Source organism: Herpailurus yagouaroundi, unplaced genomic scaffold, assembly GCF_014898765.1.
Source record: "Herpailurus yagouaroundi ecotype Mexico unplaced genomic scaffold, PumYag 100, whole genome shotgun sequence".
Lineage (NCBI taxonomy): Eukaryota > Metazoa > Chordata > Mammalia > Carnivora > Felidae > Herpailurus > Herpailurus yagouaroundi.
The window spans coordinates 73,959,880-73,969,794 of record NW_024412391.1 but is presented as its reverse complement, the minus strand read 5'-3'; the positions used below and the strand labels follow the sequence as shown (position 1 = coordinate 73,969,794).

Genomic DNA, 9,915 nt, shown 5'->3' with positions numbered 1-9,915 from the left:
GCCCCCGGCGGGGTGTGGCCTGTGTAGAAGCACAAGGCCCTGTGCTCAGAAGGGCCCACGCTTGATTTAATGCTTCGCTGTTGTCATTTCGAAACTCTTAATAACATTTCAACAAAGAGCTCTATGTTTTCTTTTTGCACTGGATCGCGTCGATTATGTTGCTGGACTAATTACAGGGCATTTCATGTTTCCTATCTAGAAAGATAATTTTCGCTTAAAAAAAGTAGTAACATCATACTTCAACATTTTAAATTCCGTGTCTTTCATCTATTTTAGATGAGCTGTCAAAATAATCTAGGGGGGCATATTTGGCAAGAATCACCTGGCTCTACTACGTAGCTATGGGAAATGGATATAAATTAGATGAGACTATCCAAAGTCATAGTGCCCCCAACTTTGTGAATGCTACCAGCTTTACCTAAGAAAATATCGTCTGCCCTAACTAGGCTTTATTTAAATAAACAGAAATACTTGTTGAATAATTAGGTTTTCAATGAGCTTCAGAGAGGTCTATGTGAAAGTTCCTACTGCTCACCAGTGCCTTCCGTGGAAAATTCCAAACAGAGCATAATTAAGTCTTCAAAAGTTTTAATGATTTTGATATATTGGAAAGCATATTGCCAGTTGTAAACAAGTAAGGGAAATACTTTTACTACAGTGAAACGGCAAAATAAGTCCATAAAAACGTCCACAATAACACAACAAAAATGGCTTTTCTATAACTTACTCCAAAGAAGACTTTACCTTCAGACGGGCCTTAGGTTTAATTCAATAATCCCAGGCTGTTGTACATATAAAATGAGAAAATTACATAAAAGACAATGATGATACCACTAAAGAAAAATTTAGCACAGCAAAAGGAAGAGCACACTGAAAAACCCACTCTTCTAAAAGTCACGATAAAGAGTATATTTATGTAGAGACCATCTTGAATTGAAACAAATTGTAGTGTTATAATTGCATTGTCACTTTTCGGCAAGAGAAGATTCTATGAAAAGAAGTAGCTGCATAATCTTCATGCCTCTTCTCTTGATTAATTTGCTCATTTTTCACCTCTCAAAACAAAGGGGCAAATTTATAAAGCATGATTATCCAATGAAATTTAAAATGCTTCTAGTATTAAAACAGGAAAGCTAGTTAGGGTCATTAATACAATTGCTGAGAAAAATATACAGATAACTGGAAATCTGGACTATAATATACACATGAGGTCATAAGCTACACGATCTGTTCTGTTCCCGTGGTATACCAGCTGAACTTCTTTTCTCTTCATTCAGTTTCCCACCAGAGCTGGTGCAGTACTGCGTTTCAAAAGATTTTGCCAGCACTTTAAACTTTTTATTCTTGGTTCCAATGGTGAGCATCAGATGCTACAGGGAATGCCATCATTTAGTAATACCTTCCTTATCCATTGCCTCTCCAACTCTCTAAAATCCTACAAGAACCATACTAAAATAACCACGTGAATATAACCAATCACTCCTTATTAATTCATAACAAGGTTCTAATAGTTGTGAGAATTGAGTATGGTATGATTTCAAATACAATGTTCTGGAAAGTGTTAATTGAAGAATTCTACAAACTATTTTTAAAATGCAGGCAAAAATTTGTTGAATATGACCAGGCTATAGGGAGGTTCACTAAAGTAGTATTTTATCACTTAATTGACTTGAATGGAAGCATAGCCAATCTTTAAAAAAAAAAAAAATACATTTTATTTATTTTTGATAGAGAGACGGAGCACAAGTGGGAGAGGGGCAGAGACACACACACACACACACACACACACACACACACACACACACACACAGAAACTGAAGCAGGCTCCAGGCTCTGACCTGTCAGCACAGAGCCCGATGCAGGGCTCGAACTCACAAACCGCGAGATCATGACCTGAGCTGAAGTCGGACGCTCAGCCAACTGAGCCACCCAGGCGCCCCAAAGCATAGCCAATCTTAAGATAACTTTTTATTGACTTTGTTTTAGAAATAATTCCTGGAAGACAGTGTACATATAAATGGTTATATCTATTATTTAGCATTATGAGCAAACATTTATGTTTTCTTTATTTTAAATTATATCAACATGTATGTTAATGAACTGCTCAACTTTTAGACTGTCCAGGTGATGTTTCGATTATATCCCTAGAAAGTACCTATACTAATAACTCTTAACAGGACAACTAAGATAATTTGAATTTTTATTAAATGTATAACAGTTCATGACAGAATTTGCTGCTCAAAATCTTACACTAAACATGTTATTAAAAACAAAAAAAAGACAATACATTTAAAAAAATTAAAAATTAAAGAAAATCAATCAACATAAAACTTTCTCAACTATGTGTTTTTATAACTTCTGGGATTACCTAACTTTATATGCTCCTAAAACTATTATATACTATTCTTTGTAATATAGGATTTCATGTATGTTATTTCTGTCCATATTTAATATTTAACATTACATCACAAACATCTTATGGATTAAATTTATTGAGTTAACAGTTGAAATCTCAGAGGTATATCCAAATGTGTATCACACAAAACCCAATGACTTTTTTTCCCCCACAACTATTTTTTTTTTAGCACTTAGCATGCAGCAGGCACTCCACAGTCACTTATGTGATGATTACCACCTTATAGCTAATATTTGATGTTGCCATAAAAATTCATAAAAATGAAACTCTACTAGAAAGACAACAGAAATATCTTGGCAGTTAGTAAAATTAAGATAATTCACAGAGAAAGAATTTTATTTTATTTTTCAATATATGAAATTTATTGTCAAATTGGTTTCCATACAACACCCAGTGCTCATCCCAACAGGTGCCCTCCTCAATGCCCATCACCCATCCTCCCCTCCCTCCCACCCCCCATCAACCCTCAGTTTGTTCTCAGTTTTTAAGAGTACAGAGAAAGAATTTTAAAAGTGTCATAAGTATATACAAAATAGACCCCAGACTCATCAGTGATTAGAAAATATGAATTAAAGCAACGATGAGGTACTACTTAGCTCTCATCACATTGCAAAAAGTTTAAAATCCAGAAAATGCCATGTGTTGACCAAGATGTAGGATTAGGGGACCCTGACTCCAAGGGAGATTATACTTGCTGGATGCTTGTTCAGCTTCACCCTCATTCTACATCAGATGAAAAGAAAACAACTGCGTGATTACAATGTACAAACATGTAATTATTTTAATGGGAATGGATAAGTGCATCCCTCTGGAGGGCAATGTGGCAGAACATCATTAAATTATACGCATGTACACTCTGTGACCCAGAAATCTTCATGTGTGTCTATTTGTAGGAGGGGGCAGTATCAGGAGAAATGGACAATGAGAGCATTAGTAAATGCTCAAGATGGAAACCCTTGGTACAGGGTGCAGGAAAAAGGCCGTAACAGGCATTAACACCAAAAGGTGGATCCATCTTAAAGCCATTTGCCAAGTAAAAGCAAGTGAGAAACAGGATCTGGTCTATAGGGCAATGATGCTTTATTTACATTAAAATGACATTTGTACCAATTAACATTATATATTTTACAAAGATATCAGAAGTATCAGAAATTATAATAGTTGCTCGTGAACAGAAGACGGGAATGGAAAAAGAAAATGAGATGAAAGAAAATGAATGAGTTAATAAATGAACAAACACAAAACCACACACACACTCATATACAGGACACTTACATGAACCAGTGAGCCTGGTGTGCTATGGAATGAGAATTAATACCACTGGGGTAACAGAACAGAACAAAATAAAACCAAAACCTAATTTAAAACTACACGTATATGATAAATTAATCAAAATTGATTGCTTTGTACATTTTCTCCACTGATATTATTAACCATGACTATAGATTAATTTCTTAAGTCTGAACATTTGCTCTCAAAAATCCTTTATAAACTAGCAACTGCAGCAAAAACTCAGCTGAAATGTTTGTTAGCCCTGGCTTCCTAAGTGGTAAACAAATCCTGCAAGTTGAGCTCCCGGGGTCCTATTGTCCACATCAGCTATACTAATTATTCATTCATCTTCAAGTTAGGCAGTATTAATACACAGAAACAGAGATACAGAGAAATAAATAGATAGATGTATTTTATTCTTTTATAAAGTTACTTTTTAAATATTTTACAACTTATCCACTTTATACATTAACATGAAGAGAAAGAAAGAAAAAAGAAAGGTGGAAGAGAGGAAACTCAGGAAGGAAAAATAGAGTAGATGAAGGGTATCTTTGGTAAAGAGAAAAAAGGGAAAAAATAGTATTTGAATGGAGTTCTGCTTATTTACAGAACAAAGGACACTGTCTCCACTATGATAAGACATTAAAAACCCAGATGTGTTTTCCTGTGAAAAGTCATCTACATGCATAAATCTTAAGGTTAAAAAGTATCCTCTTGAATAGCTAATCTCATAATAATGTTGCCATTTTTGTCATTGACAAAACTCTTGTAACACATAGTTTCATCAAAACTTAAAAGAGAGCCTCAGTACATAAAATGTATCAACATGGGGCTACTTTCATGGAAGCAATCTCTATCTGCCTGTTTTACCCCTCCTCACTCTCCAGTCCCCATTCTAGAAGTATCCTTAGATGCTTGTAGGGACCTTGTTTCTCTGGTCTACCTGAATGAGTTGAGTTTAAAATGACCTCGTGGCTTGAAGAAGGCTTTGGAACAATTTCCATTAACGAGGACATTGCTACATTAAAAGAAAGAGCTACACGGGCGCCTGGGTGGCGCAGTCGGTAAAGCGTCCGACTTCAGCCAGGTCACGATCTCGCGGTCCGTGAGTTCGAGCCCCGCGTCGGGCTCTGGGCTGATGGCTCAGAGCCTGGAGCCTGTTTCCGATTCTGTGTCTCCCTCTCTCTCTCTGCCCCTCCCCTGTTCATGTTCTGTCTCTCTCTGTCCCAAAAATAAATAAACGTTGAAAAAAAAAAAAAAAAAGAAAGAGCTACATTAAAAGAAACATGATCTGAATTTTATTTTATTGAGAATGTAGTCTGAGTTTCTAAAAAAAGACGACAATAAAATTTTGCATTTTTAAAAAGTCATAATTTAATAATGCTTTCAAATGCAACGAAGTGTGTGTGTTTGATACTTAGCATGAACAAATTAAAATCTTCCCATGTTTTAATATGTATTATTCTCAGAAACAATGTGTTTTGTAAACACATCAAAAATGTGTTTTGTAAACCAACATGTTGCTGGTAGTTGACCATTGATATCTTCTCTTCTCCATAATCAAATTTGGAAATCTCTAAACACAATAGGAAGGCTGTGACCTTCAGCAAAACTGGTTAATTCGCCATATTGGCTTCCTTCAGGGAGATTATGTTGCTAGATCACTGTTTTAATTTACTCATACTCTATGAAGGGGAAAATACTTTGACTGTGGCACAATGAAAAACAAATGAACAACAACAACAACAACAAAACCCCTGCTTGTTTACAATTTATGAAAATGCAATTTTTGAGCTGGAGCTTTATATGAAGATTTTTCTTTTAAAGATTTTTTTCTGTCAGCGCAGAACCCCACTCTGGTGCTGGATCTCACGAACCATAAGATCATGACCTTAGCTGAAACCAAAAGTTGGACACTTAACTGACTGAGCTGCCCAGGCACCCCTGTATGTAAAGATTTTAACAAACATTTTGGATCCTGAAATTTCCACATTGTTTTTCATTATTTGTCCTTACTTACAACTTTTCCCTCTATATACGTTAAGACTTTAAAGCACAGCAATCATGTCATCTAATTTTTCTCTTCTGCATTCCCCACATTTCCTCTCACTGCCCATTGTGGTTGTTCTCAGTTTCTTTAAAAAAAAATTTTTAACGTTTATTTATTTTTTGAGAGACAGAGCAAGAGCAGAGGAGGGGCAGAGAGAGAGAGGGAGTCACAGAATCCACAGCAGGCTCTAAGCTCTGAGATGTCAGCACAGAGCCTGACGCCGGGCTCGAACTCATGAGCCGTGAGATCATGACCTGAGCTGAAGTTGAACGCTTAACTGACTGAGCCACCCAGGCACCCAGTTCTGTTTCTTTAGGCTGATGTTGGCTCCCTAGGGCCCCCATGGCATTACCCTATCTAGTTTGTCTTCTCTGGGCATTTGCTACCTTTGGTTCTGGATTGGTTAACTCAGGGATTGGAACATTCAATTTGTAGTCTGAACCTAATTTTTCATTTAAACTTACATGCCAAACAAAGTACCTAGAGCTAACACCATTCAAACTCAAAGCTGTTTTCAATCTACAATACCAAAAATTTAACTCTAATAAACTATACATTTTTTAAAAAAATGTGATAGATCAGAATTTCCTCTCTTCACAGTATAGAGATAATAGAATTAAACTCATTAGAATATTTAATGTAAATTTTATAAATACACATTCTTCCAAATTTTAGTAGTATTAAGCATACATATATAGGAGGTTTGGGGTAACTTCTAGTATTTTGCTTTAAACTATTGTAGATTTTATTTTGCGTTAACAACAAGCCCAACATAAATGAAGCAGATTGGGAAGCAAAAGTAGATGCTATGATAATACTATTTATAGGAGTTTTTTGGCTAACATTATATAGCTTAGCTATATTTTTCAATAGCTCATAATTAAAGAAGTTGAATTATCTTATTTAAAACTGTCATTAATTTGGAGTATGGTCAAGCAATTCGTTTTCCATGTTTCTTCTGTCATTCACATTTTTTATGAATAACAAGCAATTAAAATAAGCAAAATATGGCTTGAATATATAAGTTCTTGAATGAAATTAATTTACAAAATAAAAAATCCTCATAACAGTGTAAACAGAAGAAAACATCTAAGAAACATCAAAGACTACAGTTAAACTGTCTGGGCTTACCCACTCTCGTTTTCTAGGCTGAGTACCTCGAGTTATTTAAAATCCATGGCTTCTACAATCACAGATCTAAAACAGATTTAGTGTCAATCATAAAAAAATAATAATTACGAAGTAAGTAGATTATCACATAATTTGCCATATTAATGGTCAACAATAAAAAGGTCACTGGAAAAGAATCACACAGATAAACAGTGTTGTAAGCAGGTCATAACTATTTTATAGACTCAACGTTATAAAGCAAGCAATATCCTTGTGGATGCGCTAGTTTTCGTCTCTTACAGAATACATTAGAACTCGGTGAAACATGAGGTGACATGGCTTTTCTAATATTACAGTTAGTTGACGGTAGTGCAGAAGTATGACTTCCGTCTATCTCTTAAGTGAATGCTAGTATCAGCAATTAGAAGATCTAATTCGGTTTACGCCAACTAAACCTATCTCATAGCCCACCTAAATATAAATGGTGTTCAAATATGTAAAACCTAGCACAAAGAACACATATTATTTATAATGCCTTTTTCATTATAATAAAAAGATAATTTAAACATTGTTTTAATTATGTATATGACAATGTTATTTGAAGAGTTGGATGTGCAGAAAATGAAGACATTGTTGAACAAAGTTTTTGTAGAATATACCATTCATGGTGGATAAACAATGTCAACTTGGAACGAACAAAAGGCTGACTGACTCATCTCTTTTCTCCACTCCACTCCCAGAAAATAAGCAAATATCACACTTAAAGGAGCACACTGATGAGAAATTATTCTGAACACTACCAGAAGGGAAAAGAATGTGGGAAGGTTTACCCAACGTCACTAATTATCAGGGAAATTCAAATCAAAACCACAATGTGGTATCATCTCACACCGGTTAGAATGGCCACTATTAAAGAAAGAAAAAAAAGAAAGGAAGAAAGAAAGAAAGAAGGAGAGAAAGAAAGAAAAGAAGGAAGAAAGAAAAAAAAAGTAAGTGTTGGTAAAGGGATGGAGAAATTAGAATCCTTGTACTCTGTTGGTTGGAAAACAAAATGGTGCAGGCATTATGAAAAACAGTATGATGTTTTCTAAAAATTAAAAATAGAATATGGCATGATCTAGCCATTCCCATTTCTTGGCATTTATTCAAAATAATTAATAACAGTATCTCAAAGAGATAATAGCACTCCCACACTCATTATAGTTGCATACACAACAGTCAAAATGTAGAAATAACCTAAATATCCATTGACATAAATGGCTAAAGAAAATAAGGTTTATACATAGAGTAGAATACTATTCAGCCTTTAAAAAGGAAGAAATCCTATAGTATGACACACCATGGATGAACCATGATGACATTATGCTAAGAGAAATAAACAATCCAGTCACAGAAGGACAAATACTGCAGGATTCCATTTACATGAGAAATCTAAAACAGTCAAACTCATAAAAGTGAAGAGTAGAACGGCGGTTGCCAGGGTTTAGGGGAGGGAGAAACGAGGTGTTTCTTGTATAAAATTTCAGTTATTCAAGACAAGTTTTAGATATCTGATAAGCGACACTGTGCCTGTAGATAAAAATACTACAGTGTACAAGTGAAAATCTGTGAAGAGGGTAGATCTCATGTTAAGATTAATAATCACATTTTTAAAAAAAATGGTAAAAAAAAAAAAAGAATGTTGGATGGGTAAAAGAAATGGGGATAGAAAGTCAGTTCTAAACAGGAGATGGCCCCAACAATTGTGGTTGGAGTTTGTAAAGGTACTATGCTTGCTCAAATTGTTCAGGGAAGATGGCATTACCTCAAAGAAAAAATTTTGTGTAGTACCCTTAGCAAAGTCGACCTTGAATTCAGTGGCTCAACCTAGGAGAACTACTCTCAGGAAGACTTTGTAACAGTTAAAGGAGCCACTCACTGTCAACGAAGTGTGCTGGGTCAGATAACTGCTCTCTCCGTGATGCGGATCAATGTACAGGGGGCCAATCCCCCAGTGTTCTGAATATATAACATCCTTATCGGGATTTCTCCAGGGCTTGTGAGGCAGGAAATATCAAATAATGATAATAATAAGGGAAGACTTACAGGAAAAAGTAATGTGCTTCTCGCACTCCAGTATGGCTTTGCAAATTCATGCCTTTTAAATAGAGTTAAGGTAAAGAGGAATATAATTAACCATGATTTGTGTCTAATGTGAAGAAGGTTATCATCACAGGATTCTGTTTCAAATCACTCTAACCATCATTAAAATAATCTAGTATTGCAGTCCAAAATGTATTGGAAGGATTGGTACAGATGCCAGTTACTCCACGGCTACAATTTATGGTGTTTAGAAGTAGATGTATTATTTGAAACTGACTAAAACAGAATGTGGCTGAACAAGGTAGGGAAAGGGGATGGGTAGATTAGTAAATTTGAATGATCCCAAGAAAATCATGTAACATGTGGAGCTATCCGATGAAAGAAAGGTATGTGATGTCATCATCTCATTTAAAGTAGATTGAAATTCATAATATTATAAACTTTTCTTAATTTCCCAATTCATTCTGTTAAAACACCCAGAGTGGATGTTTTCTAGTGACTTTCTAATTCAGTGGTATTACAGATTAATACCATCAAACCTGAAAAATACCATGACCACTTAACAGTAACAGACTAATCCAAAATGCACTCATGATTATATAGATACATAGTTAATTGAATGGACATAGGAAGTTAGGCTAAATGATGCAGTTGTGCATGAGAAATACTTGCCTTTTTTTAAAAAAAAATTAACATTTATTTATTTTCAAGAGACAGAGCACAAGCGAGGGAGGGGCAGAGAGAGGAGGAGACCCAGAATCTGAAGCAGGCTCCAGGCTCTGAGCTGTCAGCACAGAGCCCAACATGGGGCTCGGGCTCACAAACCATAAGATCATGACCTGAGCTGAAGTCAGATGCTTAACTCTCTGAGCCACCCATGCACCCCAGAGAAGTGCTTGCCTTAATTGTTACTTGAAGTGTCTCTAGTGAACTATTAAGGATATTAACTTTAATTATGTTCTTAACCTTTTTTAATATTCATATA

General features: G+C 35.3%; 1 protein-coding gene across 1 annotated transcript in view; it reads right to left on the bottom strand.

The window, feature by feature from the left end:
• PCLO (piccolo presynaptic cytomatrix protein) overlaps positions 1 to 9,915 on the bottom strand; it is a 417,562-nt gene that overhangs the window by 95,853 nt on the left and 311,794 nt on the right.